Genomic DNA, 22674 nt, shown 5'->3' with positions numbered 1-22674 from the left:
TTCCTGCAAAAGGTCACACACTCGAACCCTTCCATTTCTCCTGACAACCCCTCAGGAAGGAGCCGTACGGCTGCGCCATGCCAACACTGCGCTGACCGCCTGCGCGGCCACAGATCTCCCAGTGACAAACGGCTCTGGGACGCGGCAGAGACCTCCGTGCCAGCACCTGAGGTGCCACGACCCCCAGGTTTGGGTGGGAATAGCTCCCACCTCCACCAGAGCATCTGCTGGGCAGGAAGGAGAAGCAGCTGGGATCTGGAATTCCACCTGGCTAAGATGTGCTGACCTACACTTCTCCTCTATGGATTGTCTCTGCTTGAGCAGCCACACGGCTGCTGCTGCATCCCACCTCCTCCCAGAAGGTTCCAGGGAGGGTTCCTGGCACAGCCGCACCATGGGCTCACAGCATCCACCTCCCAGCGACTGCACATCTCCTCACACTGCACCAACCCGTGCTGTTACAAAGCCCAATAAACTTGGAGCACGGAGTTACTCAGCTGCACATGATGTTAGTCTCAACATTATCCAGAGGTAGGATTGTCGTGTTCATAAATCATTCTATCACTGAGCAGTGAAAGAGAGGGGAACCTCCTGGTTACGGTTTTACTATAAATATCTCCTGTGGAGAAGATGCAGGCTCAACAGAATTCAGCTTTTAAATTGCTGCTAAGAATTACCTATAATTCTCCCCCCCGCCCTTTTTAATCACACTAAATATGGTCACAGAGCAGGGTGAGAAGTGTGCGGTCCATACAGCATCAGCAATAACTCCTTTCTGTTCTGCCAGGCTTTGTGTCACACAGAAGGCATAATGTCTTATTGATGAGTTGGTATTAAGCTATTTCTACAGTGTCAGAGCACAGCGACTCCTTTTCAGAGAATTTTTCAGAGAATTTTCCATGCAGTTTTGTCCAAGAAAAAGCACTTGGAGAAAATCAGCTACATTGCACAGCTGGCACACGCAGACTGGGGATGCACAGCTCTGCGATGGAGCGGTGCAGGGCTTTGTCCAAAGCCCACCAGAGCCAAGGAAGCGCTGCACGTGCTGCCACAGCCCACGGCCTGCCGCCAAAAAGGAATTATGGCCTTCAGCATTTCTAAAATTACATGTGCTGCATTTTACATGCATTTTCAGGTTATCAATTAGAGATTGCTGCTCTGTCTTTTCCTGATAGGTTGATATAAAATTCACTTTGGTGGCAAACGTGATACCTTCGTGGATACTGCTGTGATTGATACAACTGAGTATAGTTAGTGCTGCTGCAACGAGTGAATATCATCCCAGCGTCTTTTAGCCCTGGAACACAGAAGTATGTTTACAAACGTTTTCTCTCTCCTTCCCAAAACATTCTGGCTTATGATCTGATGAAGCTGTTGCTAATTCTCAGGTAAGACAAAAGGTCCCCCAGGACCCCGACACAGCAGCAGTTGCCCTTGCACTGCCCAGGCAATGCTGCACAGTGCCTCTGCAAGTCAGTGTGTAGAGGTCCAGCACTGGTCCCCTCCCTGCAGACTCTGTTGAGACTGGATTTGCTCTCTAATGAGTGGGAAGACTCATTGGGTTGAAAATCTCTCCCAGGATCTCACCTCGGAGCACATAAGGGAACTCTGCTGCCACATACCCAGGAACAGGGGAGAAACCAGCACAGAACTGCTCCCGAGCTTTTCACTGGGGGGATGGAAACAAAGTCTTGTTATATGATGCTGTATAACTAAAAATGTTCTTCATAGATTTGCTCACACTGACAATTCCTAAGTGTTCCTTAAAAGCAGAATCAAAATAGCATGAAAAAAATTCTCATTTCTTTTATATATATTTATTCATTAAAAAAATCCTGGTCCCCTACCTCCAGGGGTAGATCAGAAACCAGAGGGGTTGGCCAGAGCTCAGCGGTGAGCCAGTTCCTGCTGTGGTGAAATCTGGGGATGGTGTGGTGGCAAGAGACAAAGCTCCCTGATGGCTTCAGAGGGCTATAATCCACCCAACAAACCAGTTATAGTTCTAGCTAGAAGCAGATAGGAGACTAGGGCTATTTTTTAAACAACATCTAGAAATTGTCAGTGTGAGCAAAGCTATGAAGAACATTTTTAATAACACATCATCACACAATGAGATTTTGTTTCCACCCCTGCTGAGCAGCACAGGGCAGTGGCACACAGCACTCCGTGCAGCAGCAGCTCACAGCCCAGGTGGAACCAGGTGTTTTGCCTTCACTTCCTGAAAGCAAAGGGTATCCTGAACTGCAAAAGTATTATTTAAAATTAGCTTTGTTTCTTGAGCTTCTATTGTATGTAACTAAAATTTACTAGGGAAAACCCAAAGAAAATCTGATAGGTGCTTAATTTTAAAATTAATTTTGTTCTGGTTTCAGAGCATGGTTACAATTTGCAACAAAAACCAAACTCTGTAACATTTCTTAGAAAAAGCATTTCCATTCGTCGCTTAGCTTTATCATTTGCACCTGCAAAACTAAAGAGGAAGAGAAATGGTAAAAAGTAAAAAGGTAATCTGTAAATAAATTCTGTACTCCTTTTCCCAGAGTTTTGCATAGATCTGAAGTTCTACCCAGGTTTCAGCCTATAAGTACTTAAAGCACAGCGTTTAATTTTAATTTTTGTCAATTTCCCACGTGCAAAGTTTCACTGTATTGAAATTTAACATATGTTTCTCTGGATAAACCTCATAGAATGTTTAAATTAAATGCTATCATTTTTTAAAGTCTGAAGAAATCCACAAAATGAAAGCAATTAAAAACAGATAGTGTAACTAATAGGTTCCAGTTAGGTGTGTATTCATAAATATATTTTAATTAATTTCCTACTGCATCTTAGTTATTACCCACATCTCATGGGAGCCCATTTAAGCTCATTTGCCAACAGGGGAAATAAAGGAGATGATGCCCAGGAAGGAGTGTGTTTCACCACCCAACGTGGGCGACCACCAGCACTGCTCTGCTGCACCCAGCAGGGCCAGCAGTGCCCAGCGCTGCTCCTGCAGCTCTTCCATCGCGCTCACTCCCATTCCTCAGCCTGTGTGAAACTTCAAAGCAAGTTTCCTTTGTGCCCTATAAGCCTTTCAATATTCCAGAAGTTAGCCAGGTATGCCTTCCTCGAGGACTTATAGCAACCAGAACTCAACAGAATCCTCGAGATCTGAAGCGCGCTAAGTGCATTAAGCAGCACCACAAATTTCATTTCTTCCACACAGCACAAAAGAACACACACACCTCCCGGCATCGATTCCACCGAGTTCCTCCACACCTGCAGGAAGTGCCAACCCCCACCGTGCAGGGCTGGGCACACCACTGCTGGCATAGGCCGTGCTGCCCACCGGCAATGCCAGCCCACAGGCAAGGGCAGCAGCAGCACAGCAGGCTGCAGAGCGCCCAGACTGCGCACCATGAGCCAGCGGTGAGCAGAGCATCTGCAGCACCAACTGCCTTCCCACCCCTCCAAGCTGTAGGGATTCTCCCTTTTATTTATAATATAAAAAATATCGATTTTTAAAGCCTCCACGGATGAGTATACATCTGGTTTTGCCATGACATTTTGCAGAATTACTACTGATCTGGAGAACACACTGCACTTCCCCCAGTCTCACCATGCACGCTCGTGCCACCAACTGCCTCAGCTGCAGCTGGAACCACTGCACACCCTCACATGGGAGAGGCACAACACCTTCACAGCAACACAGTGCTTCCATTAAACCCACTGCACGTCCTTTCCTGACTCAGTCTCTTTACACCTTTCCTCCTGCTCTGTGCTGCTTTCCCTTCTGCCTGGGCACAAGGGTGCATTCCTTTATGCAGGGTGTCATGCTGGTACCCAACACACAGATTTCTGTGTTCTTCAGGTTCCTAAAGTTGTTTTCTGTTGCATGCGCTCTTGTCCCTCCTGACTTTGAGTTTACCCAGGTCAGCTGTGTCCTAGCTACGTACCTTCCCCTTGATCCTTAAGGAAAATTTAAATCCTAACTAAAAAGTCTCATGGTGATTGCCATACATTGCCAACCTGCTAGTTTTATGTTTTTGTTGTCCTACATTTTAATTAAAAAATATAAAAAAGATAAGTTTGTTATTTATCATCTACATTATATATTTTATATGCAGCTCAAGACAGTACCTCTTCTCTCACTTTATCCCATTCTTATGAACCTTTAGAAGGTGCTTGGCTGCTATTAGGAAAACCACTGCAGGAATTGCTCTGTGCCTCAGAGCCAGGTCCGAGCCGGCTACAGAACAGCTGCTGCACCAGCAGCCTTTCCACTGACAGAACAGGGAAACTAAGCAAAAATAATAGGACTGAATGGCTTGTATAGGATATTAAGCCCAAAAATCCAAGCACGTGGTCTATCTACATTTGATCCCAGTACTTCCATCACACATGGAGAACACTGAGCACCACTCAGCAGCTCTGTGAGCATAGGACAGGTCTCCCAGCGCGATCCATGGTCAGGAAAATCAGATCTGCTGCCTGCAAACAAAATAAATAATTGCACTGCAAGCAGCACCATCACTTCTCTGCTACCCAGAGTTAAGATAAAAGCACTCAGACAAAAAAAAAAAAAAAAAAGAAAAAAAAGGAAAAAAAAGGGGAAAAAAAAAAAGGAAAAAAAAAGGGAAAAAAAAAGGGAAAAAAAAAGGGAAAAAAAAAGGGAAAAAAAAGGAAAAAAGGAAAAAAAGGAAAAAAAGGAAAAAAAGGGAAAAAAGAAAAAAAAGGAAAAAAAAGGAAAAAAAAAAAGGGTAAGCATTCCTACCAAGGACACCCATACCTGTCCTGGATCTTAGGAGGGAAAAAAAGCAAAACAAAAAAAATCTATAAATACAACAGAGGTTTCTTTATTGCTGTCAAGAGCCAGGAAGGAGGCTTTTTGGACTGGAATATCATAAAGATAAAGAGCACCTTAGAACAAAAGCTTTCTGTAGAAAAGGGCAGTGTTTACTCTTCCAGTTTGAGAGCGTTTGAGGCAATTTCCCTTCTCACATTAACACTTGTTTGCACCACAGAAAGGTGTTTTTAAGGACACTGCAGCCAGTCTATCAGACCCAGGTGCCCTGGGAGCAATGCCTGGCCAGGCAGGACAGGCACAGGGCACCTCCAGCCCACTGCTGCCCATGGACTATTCACCCTGAACTAAACTGCTGGTTTTTTCTAACCCGGACAGGAAAAAAATGCTGCACAGTGCGAGATGAGTGGGAGGCACAGACACTGCCCGCAGTTTGATCCGGGCTCACGTTGGAGACAGCACCGCTGCCTCCACCACCTGGCCTGCGCACCGAGCCCCTTTTGTATTCAGGCAGCAGAGGAGAAAAATAGGGATATTAACCTCTAACACTGATGAAAATAATAGCCACAATAAAACAGGGATGAAGAACACAGTGGCAGTAATTATTCTGCTCTAGTTTACCCTGGAGTACATAGAGGCGGCAGGAGCTGGCCGAGCCCCCGCCCAGAGCCGCACAGGAGGGCACAGCAGTGCGCAGGGACGCCTGCAGCCCAGCTCCTGCATGGGGAATTCCTGCAGGGCTGCCTCAGCAGATGAGGGGGGGCTGGAAAAACAAACCTGTGACACAGAAATAGACCTTTGGGGAGCCCTGCACGCTCCGCGGGGAGGTACCGAAGTACTTCCATTTGTCCCTGCTGCATGCTGTGCAGTGTGCGTCTGTGGGCAGACGGTGTCACCACATCTGGTTGATGGATAAGCACACATTGCCAAACATCAAGGCTAAAACGTGCAAAGAGGTGTCAGTGGATGGGTTTTACACGTGGAAGAGAGTCACGATCACTGCTACCAAAAATGAACTGCTTCTTTTCTCCTCCCCTTTTTATTTTCTCCCCCCTCCTTTTTTCCTTTTTTTCCCCCTCAAGATTCTTCACATCTGTAATTAATTTTTGACATATATGGCACAATTTCCTTCCATGAGTTATCTTAGTTCTTCTCCAGTTTAAATGTCACTCTTCTTTGAAATCTCCTCATTCAAAAAAATCAAGTTGGATCTAATAAAAAATTCAAAAGGTGCATCTAATAATAATGATATAATAGCAGCAAAAAACACGCACCTGCATTCATGCCAGAGAACAAGGGATGCGAGAGACAAAAATGTAGGGAAAAAAAGAAATTAGAGGGGAAAAAAAAAAATCATGATATTGCTGAAGTGCTGCTCTCACACTAAGACCAGGGGGATTGGGATAAGGCTAAAGTTAATTGCATTTCCAGATGACAAACCTCTCACCTCTGAACTGAATGGCTCTTTATAAAAGCTATCAGTAATAAACTGTAAATCTCAGCTATGATTGCAAATAAAGGTCATCCCTTTCATGCTGCCACTTTCCCAGGCCTTATTATATTCCTGTCTGAACCTTTCTTACTTCTTAAGGTACGCTAGCCGCCCGTATAAGCAATCAGCAAGGCTTTTTGATTTTATTTTGAAAGACACAAGGCGATCGGATTTACATCCTGGCACCTCGCTTATCCAAAATAGAAAACCACTGAATTCTGACAAGAAGACACAATCCTGCTAGCAGAATTAATCTTCATCTTATATTAATGCAAAGAAAGGCAATCCCTTTCCTCCTCTCTCCACTTTTGAAATTCATGTTCCCTTCTCCGCTGGCACAGATGGGTGCCCCCAGCTCTGCTCCCTCCCCACACAGTGCTGCTGTGCCCCCAGCGTGGGGCAGCCAGGCCCCGCTCTCCACCACTCCAGACACTGGGAGCACAGTGGGGACCTCCCGGATGTCCAGGACTGCACAGAGCTCACAGGGACACACAGTGCTGGCACCCAGTCCGCCCAGGGAGCAAATCTCCCAATCAAAAAAAAAAAGCATCAGCTCATAATCACAGAAGCATTAAGGCTGGAAAAGACCTTAGAATCACTGAATCCAACCACCCCACACCGTACCCACTCACTCAGTCCCTGTCTCACATGTGACCATCAAGAACTTAGTGATGCTGAGAGAAGATGGACCCTTCAGTGCCAGCATACACAGAACACTGAACAAACAGCTCAGGGAATGGTGGGAAGTCCATTCTCATGGCTGCCCCACCAAGCCCCCACACAATTGCTTTCCTTTCAGGAAGCCTTCTACATTTTGTTGGTGCACAATTCCAACCAAAGAAATGCCAAGACTGACAAAAAGGAGAGCAGACAACACGTAGAAAAGTAGAAACTGTCCTTCTGCAATCCCTGAAGAATGCCAGAATCAAATCCAGTACCCAGCCTGGGAACGGTGCTCGCAGGCCTCAGGTTCATGAATCAAAGAATGGCCAGGGTTGGAAGGGACCTCGAGGATCATGAATCTCCAACCCCCCACCAGCAGCCTTAAACTCCCTCACTGCTAGCTAGAGCCAAGGAGCAGCTGCATTTGCACCCACAGCCAGGGCCAGGCCTGCTTCAACATCTGCCAAAGTTCCACAGCATTTGTCTTTACAGACAAGATCTACTTACAGGCTGACAGCCATGACAGACTTGTTAATTGAAGAGGCATAATGAAACATAACCCGCAGGTTTATAAGGTGAACTGGGAATAGGAGAGTCCAGACCAACTTTACAGAATGCTTTTGCTTGCAGCACGTGCAAGCAGGAGATGTGGGGAGAGCAGCAGCCTGATAAGCCTGCTGTACCCTTAAACGGGAGGAAAGAGGCTCAGATTGCACAGCCATAGAAGTGACTGGAGTAAAGAACAAATAGACTTGTCTATGGGATGGGATAATTATCTTCCACATCTTCAGGCTCCTGGAAAAATGTGACAATGGCAGATCTGAATGAGGCTTCTGACAAGTCCCAGATGCAGTCAGGTTCTTTTTTAGTTTAGCTTTTAATTTAAACTGCTCATTTTGAAAGTGATATACTGATAGCTCTAGTTGGAGGCAGGAAGTAAGCACTTCCTGAGAGCTTGAACAATGTCCCTCACTCATAAATTGCACTAGCCCCAATACATCATTCCCCCAGCCCTGTGCAATCCTGCCAATGTCCCACACTCCTATCTCCCCAATCCCTCAGTTCCTATCTCAAGCACAGCACAAAGCCAAGTTCCCAGTCCTGGACGCGTTGCCACGTACAGTGATCTTCTCAGCACTTTGTTTCTTCAGATACTTTGTTTTCACAGACACCAACACAGCAAACACTCCCTTCTCTCTCCAAACACCTTTGGGAATGAGACAGCAAGGGCACACCAATAATGCTTCACACATACAGGCTTACCTCACCTGGGCTTTTAAAGCACACTTAAAAAGCTGCACAAACACCACTGCTGCACAGGAGTAAGGAACAGGCAGATGATGCATGGGCCATGGCATTCATTGCTGCTCATGGGTTTCAGTTCCTTTCATTCTCGGCCAAATAATTTAATAGAAGACCGTTAGTGAAGCAAGCTGAAGCCTGAGCACTGCAGAAGGCCTCACATCGCTGGAAGCAAACATCTTCCCCAGCTCCACAGGCCCAGAGCACACTCACCCACATTTCACCTCCCATGCCTTCTCACATCGAGGAAGTCACATCTCATTCCACACTTCTCCTTCAATGCTCTGTTGAAATGTACCGGGAAAAAAAAAAAAAAAAAAATGAGGCAAGCCTTGTAAAATAGTTCCAGGCATTGGCTGGCTGCAGCACAGGATAACCAAGAGCTTCCTTAGACCAGAGCATTCCTTCTTCGGGCACACTCACCAGACATAACCCTAAGAAAGCATCTCATGTTGGGTAGGCTTCCTTTCTGTTGTGCCTCTAGCACCAGCCCCATGCTTGCAGTAGATCTCATTTAGCACTCATGAAGGTATCTGCTCACCCCCAGGGAATAAGGGAAATACGTTTGGGGGTATCTCTACATCAAAACATGTGAAGGATCATAGCTTAATGGAGCTCTGGGGGAAGCTGGACAGACAGACGAGTCCCAGTTCATCTCCTAAAGCTATCCCAGCACATGCCAGCTGACCCTGCTGCATGCTCCCACTTCCTCTTTCACCTCAGCACGGCCCTCCCTGCACACAGTGCCCACTGGGAGCCCCCACGAGCCGGGGGTCAGCAGTGACAGCTGAGATCAGCCCTCCAGGCTCCGGGAGCGCTCAGCACAGGCATGCACGGGTTTATTTCTGGTTTGCTCTGTGCAGACAGAGTTGCCTGAGGTTCTTCTGCTGAGGACAACTGAACAAGCACCTGGGCAAACAGGCTTTAAAACCTGACTTTGCAATGAAATGTGACTGTCTCTGTTGTGTCTAAGGCCAAATGCTCTTGACATGGAGGAGAATTAATTTGAGGTCTTACTGTAAGAGCCACAGCCTGAGAGGCTGCTCCTGACAATCCCTGTCTTTCTGCGAGTTCTCATCTCGGGGATTAGCGTGGCTCCCAGTTAGCACATTAACTGCAGCACAAAGAACAAAGTCTTCCCAGCAAGGGGCAGCCATGGACCATGGCACACCTACTGCAACGAGCAAGAGCACGGTGCAGTTATCTGGGAGGGTCACATCACCTCACACCACCCCCTGAACAGTAAGAGCAGGGAGCCTTACCCTGGGCTGCAAAGGCTGCAATAAATACTTGGAACAAAAATTGCTGCATGTGACAAGATGGCACGCACCACCATGCAGGCTGCAGCAGCCCTGCAGGGCTGCCAGAGGGACCTCAGGTGCACGAGGAGCTGGAGATGCCACTGACACCCCATGGCATCAGCAGCCAAAGGGCGATGAGGTGTGCCTGGACACAGACTGCACGGTGATGTTTGAACCTGTGCTGCTGGAGAAGGTAACTACAGATCACAGAGCAAGCTTGTAGAGCAGAACCAATTACTTTAAATAGAAGTTATATTGTATAGGAAACATCCATGCATTCCTGAACCCTCACAATCCACCGGACCACCGAGAATGAATTTAAACCTCTGCTACCAGTATATTTCAAGGCAGCAGCACCCAAATAAAATACTGAAACGTCATCAGTCAAGAGAATACTTTAAGCTTAAAAATACTTCCTTTCTTGAAAATGGACACTAAAGCCCTAGGCAACATAGCCACCAAGGTTTTACTACAAAGTACATTCCAGAATAATGGCTGAAAGTCTTCGGAATGCAGTGGATGAAAGAAGTAAACAAGCCTTCTTCTATCCCTTAATGATAAATCAAAAAGCAGTACTTTGCTATTCTGCCTCATTTTTTAATCACGCTACGTTCACACCCCTATGGTTAAGGTTTCACAGGTATTCCCATCAAAAACACCTACTGCCAAAAGTTTTCTATTTCAAAGCAGTAGACATCCATGCCAGCCAAAACAATCAGGTGAAAATCTCACTCCAAGTCAAAATTTGAATTGAATTTTGAGAAAAAGCACTGCCTGCCTGATGTTACAGCTGTGCTTGCCGAGACCAACACCCCTCACACTGCCTGTTAAGAAATTTAAGTAATTTCAAAATGTGGCCTTTTGGGATTTTAAGAATAATAGTGGAAATACTGTATGTGCTGTTGCTGCAGTCAGATAAGGAGCCAAATCTTAATCCTGCCATGCTATCTTGCCTCGGTGCAGATTATGTCTCACCACATCTGTGTACAAACGCTAGAACAAATAACAAACAGACACTTGCCTGAGAAAAGAGGAGATTTACAGTCTGCAGTCAGAAACGGTATCAGCTTAATAGTCTCTTAAGAATTTCTTGATGAAGAATACAGTTTTGTTTCTACTGTCAAACAGGTAACACTGAAATATCAATAAGCATGCACAGCTGTTAATCCATTCTTTTTAATGAGATAATTTTGATCTTTCAGTTTTGTCTCCTGAACTTATTTCAGATGCAGATATAATTTCCAGGCTCTGAAACCAATTACCAGCTTGCACTTATTTTATTTTTCTCCCCCAAAAAACATGCTTGCCGTATTAGAGAAGACATTAGAAAGTAAAAAATAATAATCTTATTTCCTCCTCTCAAAATAAAGAAAAAGAAGGTGCTATGGATGCATACAGGAAACACATCAGCTGGGAGGCCAGCCAGTGCTTCTGCACAAGAGCTCTTCCTCAGATCAGTGTTTGTTAACACAAACAGCAGAACCAGAGCCGAGCAGCACTGCAGCAGCGCTCAGCACTCCGGAGACAGGAGCACAGCTGCCCTGCCCTCCCAGTGCCACCACTGCTCCCACCCCAGGACTCCCCTCCAGCAGCCCCACCCAAACCCCCCCGTCCTTCTGGGGCAGCAGCCACAAATTCTTTTTGGTCGTTAAGGCAGTGGAGAGCCATGTTAGCAGAGTACGTAGCACACCCCAACACCTGCATCCCACAGCTGGTCCAGACTGATGTATTCAAATGCCGTTTGAGGCAAACTAACAGCAATGACAACACAAGATACATGACAACTAGTGTGCGACACACCATCCCTATCCTGGGCGTTATTTAATTGTGAGGAGTTCTCTATTCTCTTTCACAACCTTTTCTCACATCAGAGTGCATCTTTAACCAGTGCAGAAACCCACCCCAACCTCATGGCAGTCACAAAAGCCCTCTCACCCTCACCTCCACTCAGACAAGTCAGCAACATTAAATCAACAGAGTACCTCAAGGTGGAAAAGGAAGAAACAACTAGGGACAAAATAAAACAGAAAGTCCTATTAATGCTAACTACACATTCCCTTTTGGGTTTATACTGCTGCTCTCTTTAACCATCTCCAGCTGGGGACAGAGCAGCAGCTCACCACCTCTGCTACAGCAGGGCAAAACCCCAACACAGAGGGGACCCGTTGGCCTCGGTAAGCTGAAAATGAAGTAAGAGAAGAGCAGGAAGTGATCCAAAAAAGGATTTTAAGTAACAGCTGGCAGCTGAAGAGTTAACTACAACCTTCTTTCTTTTAACACAGCCTTCTGTAGTAGCTAATGAAGGTAATGAAATATGACATGTAGTTTGGCCCTTGACCACAGAGCGCACCTCCCTCCCCTCCGCCTCGTGAACAAAGCCAGAACAGATGGAGCTGTGGCTGCGGGGCCGGGCTGACGGCCGCTGCCCCACACGGGTCGGGTGGCCTTGCCCCAGGGCGGGGGTCTGGGGGAGAAGGGTGCTCACAGCAAGGTGGGGCTCCGGGAGCAAACCACATCCATCCACAGGGCAGGAGCAGCACCAAGGTCTGCTCCTTCGGACATACAGCCCCATGAACATCACCAAAGTACACATGGAAATCAGTTTTATGCGCCAGCCCAGTTATCTGCTGCTAGCCTAAACATAACAAAACACTCACCAAACAAAATGAGGGTGAGCTATTGCACAAGCAGGGGAGAGGCTGCACACTGATATAAACCACTCCTCCACCTCATGGCAGCAACCCACCAGAGCTGGAGGTAGGAAAGCCTTCTGAAAGGAAACATCCACCAAAAAAAGGCTTCCAAGTTCTCCACTGTTACAGAAGCAACTAAAAAGTTCCTCACCCAATCCTTGTGACCAACCAGACCTCTGGAAAGGAGCAGGCAGCTCCTGGTCCACATGGCCCCCAAAGGCTCCATTTGTCTCTGCCAGCCCAGTCCAGAGCCCCAGAGCTCACAGCTGCGCCCCAAGCTCACCACAGCCACACAGGTGACACCGCAGCCACAGCTGGCACCTGTTTCCTCAGCCCTCCCAGAGGTGCTCACCTGCTGGCCCATCTGCATGCAACACTGATCATTAAAGGAAAATCAGTTTGGCTTCTGCTTTCTCACTTAGTTGCCCATGGACTGCTCAAATTGCCAGAGATCTAGGAAACAAAACCTGAAATTCAGAGTAAACCTGGAGAAGAGCCATTCAAGAAACTGCTAAATCAATAGATGCAGCCAGAGCGTCCCCCAGGTGAGCTGCAGGCTCAGCACAGCGACCAGGGTGCCCATCCCACAGAGGTAAGGCAGAAGACACTTGGCTGAGGCATCCCTACAGCCAACCCAGCCCTCCTGCAGCAGCTCCTCTGCTGGCTCCCCAGCAACATAATTTGAGGTTTGTTTTTTTTCCGAAAAGTACCTATAAGACAATAAAGTACCAAAAAAATACTAGAAAATACTATAATTAAATTTAGTTTTTCAACCTTAATCTGTCCCTCTGTTGCATATGCATTGTTATATATGCTTGAATTATATGCTAATTCCTTTTTCCTCTACAGGAGGCTGAGCCCATTTAGTGAACACAGCGGAGCATGTGATGGGTTGGTGCTGAATAACAAAATCATCTGCTGGTTATGGAAGCACAGCCTTGTCTGAAGCCAAATTTGGATACGTAACTTATGTGTGTGACCTTACCCACGGTGCCTTTGTTGCTTGCATGTAAAGAGGGGTTAATTGTGATTTATGGTGGCTTTACACCACACAAACAACACTATTTCACAAGGAAGATGCGAGGGTGTTTTCCCAGCTGTGCCTCAAGCACCTTAAGAGTAGGATGGATCCAGCATGGGCTCAGCCTTACAGCCAGCACTGCTCGGCAGCCAGGTGGTAGTGCAGAGCTGGAGAGAGGGGATGGGGGTACAGCCAGTGCCAGGAGCACCACAGCCAGGCCAGAACCCTCCAGAGGATGCTGCAGAAGACACGGGCCAGGGCCAACAGTCACAATGAGAGCACACACTGGGCTGTCCCTGCATACCAGCACATCCAAAGCTGTTGGGTTTGGCCACTTGGCTTTGCACTCTGGTAGCCTAAAGGCGTGTGAAGCCACAGTGCCCAGATGTGACATGGGGCACCCTGGTGACCACACTGAGCCAGGCCCTCAGCCTCCCCAGCACAGCAATGGAGCGGGGCTGCAGCGGGCAGGAGAAATCCCCACGGCCCCGGCAGCACAGAGCCACGGGGAGGCCTGGAAATTGATAGCTGGCTTCAAACGTTATTTATCATTCGCAGCACAGACACTGACATGGGCCTTTTGAAAGGGGATACTGTACCTTTAACCTTGGCTCTGCACACACGGTAATTTGGGATGCGGGCCCCGGTTCATGGGGTGACCTTTCAGCGGGCGCAGGGGGAGGGGCCGCGCTGCACTTATTTATGAGGCGGTTGGCAATTTTTGACATCACATGCTAGCCCCATTATTCACATGCTACATGACATGAGATTGGCCCTTTTAATGCAACAACAATGCATCAAAAAATTTGATTTTCTGCTCTGACAGCAGGCTTGTCTTCCTTACCTCCCCAAAACATCATCTTTCCAGGTTAAAGGCCATCGGAACGTGATTTAAAAGCACATTGCTTCCACCAAACATGGAGCACGGCCCCAGAGCAGCCAGGTGCCGGGGCTGGAGTCCTCCCCATCCCCACACAGACAGCTGCTGTGACCCCAGCACAGCGTTCAGCAGGAGGAATATCTCCTCCCTACATGTAATAAACGCACTACAAACTTATGAAGTCTACAGTCATCATTCCATCTGGAAACAGCAATTCCCTATGCTCAAGCTTGAAGACTCTGCTCTGGGGTCTGCTGTGCTGTACACACGCACAGCCCACTGAGATCAGCACTGCACACGCAGCCAGTGGCACTGCCAGCTCAGTGACCACACACCCACACCACACAGGGAACTGGCCCATGGAACTGAGCTCTCCTTCTATAGAATTTGAAATATCCTCTAATGCACTTAAAGATAATAAAATACAGTTCACAAAAATGCACTGCAACGCATGTATATTAAATCACTCATCAGCTAATTCCACAGAGAAAAGAAAACGGTTTGTATGTTTAACTTTCCCAAATATCCTTTGTTGTGGGCTGGCAAAGAGTCATTTTAAGGCAGTTGATTTATATTTATAAAAGCACTTCTAAGATCACTACAATTCCTTTACAAATCTATCACATGATGATGTGAATGACACTGATCCCAAAATATCATTACAAATGGGGTTAATTTTATCTAATTTTTTTTTTTTTTTAAATTCAACTCCAACAGTGTTTCCTAAATGTACTGTCAAAAGCAGATAAAATAAGTATTAGAGAAAAAGCATCTTGCTAGCAATGAGTAACTTCACAGGTCCTGAGGATGTTTATTTGATTTTTAGGGAAGAATTGTAGGCGTACTGCTCCTTCACCCAAGAAATAAGATGTATAGAAGCATTTCCACATACACCAATACTCAGTGTGCAAACAAAACAAAAACCAAACCCTCCGGGCCCTGCCAGCTCTGTCCCCTCCCCCTCCCAGACTGGGACCTGAGCACTTCCCAAGCCAGACACCACTGCAGACTGGAAAGCTGTGGCCGAAATCACCTCATAGCTATGGGGAACATCCCCAAGGACGTGCAACTGCCATGCTCAAGGACCCAGCCCAGACCTGCAGACCTGGGAAATGGCACAGAGCCCCCCCAGATCCATCTCTGGAGCTCCGCACAGAGGCAGAACAGCTACCAAAACCTGAAAATCCACGTCCATCTTTGGATTAAGCTGTGGGGGGCGGGCAGGGCCTTAGTCCAACACACAACAACGTTGCTGTTGTGGCAGAAGAATGAGGAAACATTTGTGCTGTCTCCTGTAGTCACACCCAAGCCTCACTTCAAGTTCTTTCCCCACAGCGCCAACTGCATTCTCCAGCTTGCTCACTGCTCTCCACTGCAGAAGTGCTCACACCTCAGGAACACCTCATTAATGGCTGATGGAGCACTGTGCAATTCTCACTGACAAATGATGGACCATCAGCATTATTTACACTTCAACATTGCTACTGTTACTTCGGAAAGTTGTAAACACATGCACTTCTCATGCTCCATGGGCTATTTATCAGCCTGTTCTGCCTTTTTTGCAGATCACCAGCCTTCACACACCCAGCACAGAGCCCAGCACACACAGCCCTGAGCCGTGCAGGTACCACTGCGCTGGTGGAGCAGGCAGGGAAGGGTGCAGCCAGGTTTACGAGCCAGAGCAGAGAGAAACATCTTCAGGAAAACCCTCCTCCAGGAGCGGGAGGCAGAAAATCCTAAGGCGGTATTACATTTTTACAGATTTATGTGGGTTTTGAAGCCAAGTTCCAAGACTGGCAGAACACAGAGGGGGAATTATTTTCTTCTTATTAAAAGAATGAAAAGGCCCAACATTGATTTTGTCCTTCATCACCACACAAAAAAACTCCCAACTACCACAAGGATGACGGTATGGATAATCACAACACCGTAAATCAAAGTGAATGTATTTATTAGGGTGACTCTCTTTGTTGTCCACGTGTGTGCTGTTTGTTGGCCCATACTGTTATTATTTTAATTTATAGGTTGCTTTTCTCCACTCCTTCCTGCCCCCACAGTACCAGAGCCTGTCCACAAGTTTTACTCATGCCGGTTAAAATCAGCATAATGAAATGTCACCGCAGCCCGACAGCTCTGTGAGGACACTGGGGCGGCACACCGTGGGACGCTGCCCGCAGGCGCCCTGCCGACCCAGCCTCACCCCGCAGCACCGCCCACCGTGCTGGGGACCCAGCAGAGGCAGCTAACAAGAGCAGCCATGCGCAGGAGAGGAGCCTTTCCCAGCTTAACAGGTCTCAGTGTAATTAAGTGCAATAATTTTAACCAATTTGCAAATCCCACCTCATCTCCCATTTGGTTATAATCACATTCTCATTATTAATAATGCCATACTTCCGTATACTCAGTGCAACGCACAGTGGGATGATGGGCACGAGGAGCAGCACAGAGCTTCTCTCAGATCCCATCTGCCCCAGCGTAATTTAGGCCAGCCTTGACAACCTCATCTGCAGCCGCTAATGACAGCATCGACCCCAGGGAATTCCCAGGCACAGGGATCCCACTCTGCCAGACCCAGGCATGCAAACCTATGACTTGGGTGCTTGGAAAGCGTGACACCTTCCCAGAATTCCTACTTTGGCGCTCTCTACTTGCTCTCTGGTTTCTACCCTTCTGGGGGTTCTTTGCTTTAACTTTCTTTAAAAATGATGACATTCGGGGTTTCTCCTCTTTCAAAAGCTGGCTGTGCACAGCAGGGCCTGAGCCATATTCCTGCCTTCCTGCCTACGTGCCACATCAGCACAGTGAAAGGTTGACAGGGGCGAGTCCCCATCCCCTTCTTCAAGTGATTTGAAAATGTACACCTGCAAGCCGCCAGGACAAGCTGCAGCATAAGCCTCATTCAATAACCTACCTGTGCAGCACGCTGCATTAAAACAAAATATTTGCTGTAACACATGTATTTAAGGAGGATAACACTTGGTCACCAATGAACAAAATCCTGGCCCCTGAAGTTCTCTTTTCTGGAGCTCCACAGAGTGCTTCCAGCTGACCACAGCCCATCAGCAAACAAACACACGGAGCAGCACCACCATCCTCACGCTGCAGCCATACAAGCATTGTTCTCTGCTCTTTTGATAGGAGAAGCAAGCAGCACTACGTAAGCACCTGTCCCTGCTTTGGGCAGCCACAATGCAAAAACCAAACAGCCCTCTGACAAGAAGGGGCCCTGACACATGGCAGAAGCCAAAGGAACAATTCGTACCCACCTCAGGAGCAGGGGAACACAGAGTAAAGAGAGGACATCAGAAAGCAGTATGGTTTTAGTTAACATCCATTGTTCTGCAGATAAGTAAGGGCGAACACCAACAGCCAACCCTGCGCGTCTTGGCACCTCAGAACAGTGCAATATTTACTTGAGTGTGAAGTCACAGCTTGCTCCTAGACACGTTGTTCTCTCCTTAATGAGAATCCTTCCTCAGATGTGAGCAGCACACCTCGAGGCCCCGTGGCCCCACACAGCAGCCATGGCTGTGCACCCCAAGGACGCAGGCCCCACACATCGGCCTCAGGGGAACAGGCCTCTATACGGAGTGATGCCAACGTCCCCTGGGAATCTCAGACATAGCTGACAAATCCTCACAGGAAAATAGAAAAAAAAAAGCAGAAAATCAGGAGGAAAAAAAAAAACAGCATCTCAACAGATCAGATTGGCCCCAGCCGTGTCAGAGGCCTGGACAGAGCAACGGCCACAGGAGCTGTGGGGCCACAGCAAGGCCTTAACAAGCAGCTGGCCTGGCACAGGCTGTGGGAGCCCAGCTCAGCTATTTCACAGGGCAGCAAAGAACCTGAGGTTGATAGTGTGCAATGTGCACTGCAAGATGTGGTGCTAGTGAGCTTCAGACCAATGAGAACTGAATTCAGGGCACCTGCCCAGGGAACCAGAGCATCTGCAGTGCTCAGTGCTGCTAGAAGTGCCAGCACAATAGCTGATCCTTCTAAGACTCACAGAAGGAATTTTTATGAATATTATGATTAACTCTCCACAAACCAATAGAGCAGGCTTGCTTTTTAAAAAAAATTCCTTCTCCCTCCCCCCCCGCAATAATTGCCTCAGTCTTGGCTACTATACAGAAAAGGACTTATCAGGAAGAATCCACAGGAAAGCAATAAAGTGTACAAAAATGGATAAAGAAAACTTGTAATTACCCAGAGCCTACTTATGCAAGAACATGTTTGGACAAAAAACACATGGGTGAGGTGGAAGGGGAACAAGGTGGAAATCAAGAGATCCTCCTACTCGTCATCTTTTAATACTAAATACAGGGACAACTAAAGAAACTGATGGTTTAACTTACATAATGATCCTAAAAGTCTCTTCCAACCTAAGTGATTGTATGAAATCACTACACAATACTCTTAAGAAGGTAAATGGAAATAAGAACACCAAATTTCCACAATACCTCTGACTGAGTGTCCCTGCAGCCCTCCTTCAGGAGCATTAACCTGTGTGTTCCATAATGCTGCTGTCTCCATCAGACTTCATAATGCCACACAGGTGCCATTAATAACTGTTATGAGAATTCTCAGCTCTTCTGGTCCCAACCAGAACTCCTCAACTCCTGACACTCACACAGAAGCAATTAAAAGATCTGGTTTTGCTGCCTCTGTTAATTCTGACCTCAACAGATGGAGGAGGTACTCAGCACCAATCCTTTTTCCCTCTCCATCAAGCATATACACGGCAAGACAGCATTGCTGGGATACTTTCTGCAGACAGTTCAGCTGAAGCACACGGGAAGGGTAAGCACATTTTATTACAGCACACAGGCAAACACATGCATTTGTGAGAACTAAGTCCAGGAGCTCCTGGCTCTGGCCAGGCTTCAATCAGACTCTCCTGATTTAGGAACTGGGGGTGGTAGCAATTGGAATTTAGAGTGCCAGGTCACATAACCAAAAGATTTGCCCCATCCACGTACTCCACAGCTACAGGGAATGCAAAACTGAATAGAGGGGCCTGTATGTGAGTAATGGAGAAAGAGCATAGCTAGGAAACAGAATTTGCTCAAAACAGCAGATTCACAACAAAACTGAAAAAGCAATGCAGGAACAAAAACACACATGCTGACAACTTCTGCTGTTATTGAGTTTACTTTGCCCGTTCGATTTCGATGGGTTTGATTTTGTTTTTTAACGAGGTCAAAGGCTTGGGTTCATGGAGCTCCTCTGCTGCCCAATGTCCGCCTGTGCCTCCGCCCACAGCAGGGCCTCCCATGTAGCTGCTAATCCACTCGGATGCTCAACGGCAGAGCCTCGAGTTTTCACGGATTTATGCCCTACGCTGCACACAGTTCCGTCTGTTTCACGGTTATTGTTCTCACCAAGTCTACTTCATCATTTAAATTATTAACAGCAGAATTACACTGACTGAGATCTCCTGGAATAGACAGCTTTAAAATACCAAGGCTTGTACTGTATTGATACACACTGACTGGAACAGATAAATCGGAAGAAATTTAGATTTAAGGGTCATTACTTAATCTCTGTGCTTTTTCAATTTTTTTTCTTTGCACAAGGAAAACAGACAAAAAAAAGTTGGAAAAGCTCCTGTAGACGGCCATCTGCAGACTGCCACACATACGTTCAAATACCATCATGCAAACAGTAGCCTGAAGCTGCCTGACTGATGTGCCACACATCAGAGCACACACCATCTTCAATGCTTCTTGGCTCACCTCACTGCTCTCTGGCATGGCTCAGGGCAGCAGTGCATCACATGCGGCAGAACCCAGCAATTCCTCCATAAGCTGCAGCCACAGAGCCTCTGCAGCCAAGGCACTTCTCTTTTACTAAAGGGGACTACAACATTTGCAAAGCATTGACCTTGTAGCAACATGCATTGCAAAGATGTAAATTTCACAGCAGTGTAAATCAAACCCAGTGACACAGGTAGGTGAAGGAGAAAGAGGAGGACAGGAGCACAGAGGAACTTCCAAGGCCCTACCTAGTTCATTGATTCCTTCATTGTCACTTTCTCATTAGGAAGAGAAAGTTTCCCACCAGCCTGTTACACACCTACTGCTGCCAAATCATTCAGAATACTAAAAAGAAAAAGTGTTGGAATCACAAATTCTCTCTAATTCACAGGGTTGCAAGCCAATTCCCCTCCCTCCTTTGACTATATTTTTTGAAGGCAGAAAAGTGACTATGAAAAACCAGTTCCGTTTGAAAAAGGAGCAGAAAGCCACCTGCTGTCAGGGACAAGCCTTGTGTTGCCCCAAGCAGCTCTCCCAGCCCCAAACACTGCCAGCAGAGGCAACTGAGCTGGTCCCAGAGGTAACAAAATTCATTAATAACAGACTAGAGAGTGCCCACATTCAGATCACACATATGGTTTGAATACAGGGAATTTGCTTTTCCCATGCACTGCATTACACATCTATATTGAAATAAAAGCCATTTTTTCACCCAATGTCTTCTAGCATAATTGACAGATGGCTCTGATTCAGAAAAAAAGCAATCAATGTATTCAAATGGTTCCTACCCAGGCCATGTTGCCTAGTCTTCAAATATTTTGTTACAGACACACTTTTTTAAGTAGATAAGTTCCATGCAGCTTTTCATGGGAGATTTTCTTTTAAAAATAAGACCTAGCCTCCTAAAGCAATAGTTTCTCCTCAATTAAGTCAACATCCAACAGTGGTTCCACTATGCTAACAATGAAAGCCTCATGTGCAAAGACAAGTTCTTTTCAAGCCACAGGAAAGCATATTTCAATCACATCATGTACCCAAAACCACGCTACTCCACTGCTCGCTCAGCCTGGAGAGGTCCAGGTTACAGCTGGTTCAAGGCAGCTCCTCACAGCCACCAGGTGTTAACAGCACCTGAGCACACAAGTTTAATTACAGGCAGCACACGTTGAATCCATACTAGAAAATTCTTACTTGCATGGTGGGAAAGAGGAAGAGACAAAATGATTGTTTTACAGGGACTTTGCATCATTATTCATCAAGCAGTGAAGACTGAGGTATGCTCTTTCATTAATGCAAGGCATAAGAAATCTCAAGTCACAGCTACAGGGCCCCTCAAGAAGCCTTCCACAACTGCCAAAGGCACCAACTGGTCATAAGGTGATGCTTCCAGCACTCCAGAACCCAGGTCCCAAAACAACCAGGCTGAGAATGAACCACTTTACAGAACCTAAGAATAGCAACACCTTTAATGTTTAAATGACTTGTGTTGCACAAAGATATTTCATAAGAGAGAACTGTGGGGAGCAACAAGAGATAAAAATCCAAACATACCTTGCTTGTATCAGCACAGCTCACCCTCTCTGCCAGTTCACTACTATTCATACTAAGCAGTTACAACTGCTCTATCCTTACTTTTATTCCCTCCCTCTTATCCAAATGACCTTCCTGATAAATTGCTTGAGGACCTGCTCCTGTGTAGCATCAGGTAATATTGATCCCATCAACCGTTGTGCTCTAGCAGCTGATGCTTGCCTCATCAGCCAGCAGGCAAAGGAGCTGCATGTGGGCCTCTGCTCCAACAGACCTAACAGAAGCAGCAGGAGCAACAAAAAGGCCAAAAGAATCACTAAACTCCAGAAATGCAAAATCCAAAATGAGCTGTTTTATGAATAGGATTCAAACATCAGAAGGAAGCACATAACAGAAATGTAAAGTGTGATTCTTCTTTACTTCCTGAGAAATAGCCAGCTATTCTTGTCTTTACCACTTTTCTCTTTCCTCATCTCTCATAATTAGACCTATTACATCAACGGCCAACCATCAGCTCTCAGAAGATCTAGCAGAGAGTGGGTTGCTCTATGCGTCACTCATCTGCTGCTGAATAAAGCATTTTTTCTCCTCCAGTCCTAATGACACTTCCAGTTGGAAATAGCTATATTTTCTTGGAATAAATCAACCCAACAGAAAACACCCTGTAGAGGCTTCATTACAGAACCACAGAGCTGAGGCAAGAGGTGTGTCCGGAGGTTGTCTGGTCCAAGGCCCCTGCTTAAGCTAGGCCATCTGCAGCAGGTTGCTCAAGGTCATGCTCAGCTGGGTTGGAATATATCCCTAGGGATGGAAACTCCTCCACCTCTCCAAGCAACCTTGCCAGTGCCCGGCCACCTTCACAGCAATAAAGGTTCTCCTTTTTGAAGTGCGATGTCCCATATTTCAGACTACGTCCATTGCCCTATGCCCTTCATCTCACGTAACGCATGGCCCTGACGGTCCCCAGGCACCTCGTGGCAGCAGGGCACGGGCACTGCTGGGAGTGGGGGTGGACACTGGCGTGTAAGCAGGTTGTTCCGCTCCTAGGGGTGCCCTTCCAGGCACACAGGGTCCTCAGTTTGCTTAAATTTGGTACTAACTTTGAAGAGCAGAATCTAAACAATTCCTTTATTTTACTGTTATCTATGCAGGGGACAGTGGCTACTCTGTAAGAAGCCAGTAAGGAGCACAGGCCAGCCATGCTCAGAAGCTATCTGTGGGGAGTTCTGCCGCTATTTGCTCTTTCTGTC

General features: G+C 46.8%; 1 long non-coding RNA gene across 1 annotated transcript in view; it reads right to left on the bottom strand.

Annotated features, from left to right (window-relative positions):
* Positions 1 to 21715, bottom strand: part of LOC109369850 — a 35902-nt gene extending 14187 nt beyond the window's left edge. The window contains exon 1 of the long non-coding RNA XR_002119426.1: positions 21446 to 21715. This is a non-coding gene — a long non-coding RNA (uncharacterized LOC109369850). The remainder of the gene's footprint in view (positions 1 to 21445) is intronic.
* Between the last annotated feature and the right edge of the window lie 959 nt (positions 21716 to 22674).

Source organism: Meleagris gallopavo, chromosome 13 (genome assembly GCF_000146605.3).
Source record: "Meleagris gallopavo isolate NT-WF06-2002-E0010 breed Aviagen turkey brand Nicholas breeding stock chromosome 13, Turkey_5.1, whole genome shotgun sequence".
Lineage (NCBI taxonomy): Eukaryota > Metazoa > Chordata > Aves > Galliformes > Phasianidae > Meleagris > Meleagris gallopavo.
This window is presented reverse-complemented; position numbering and strand designations above follow the sequence as displayed.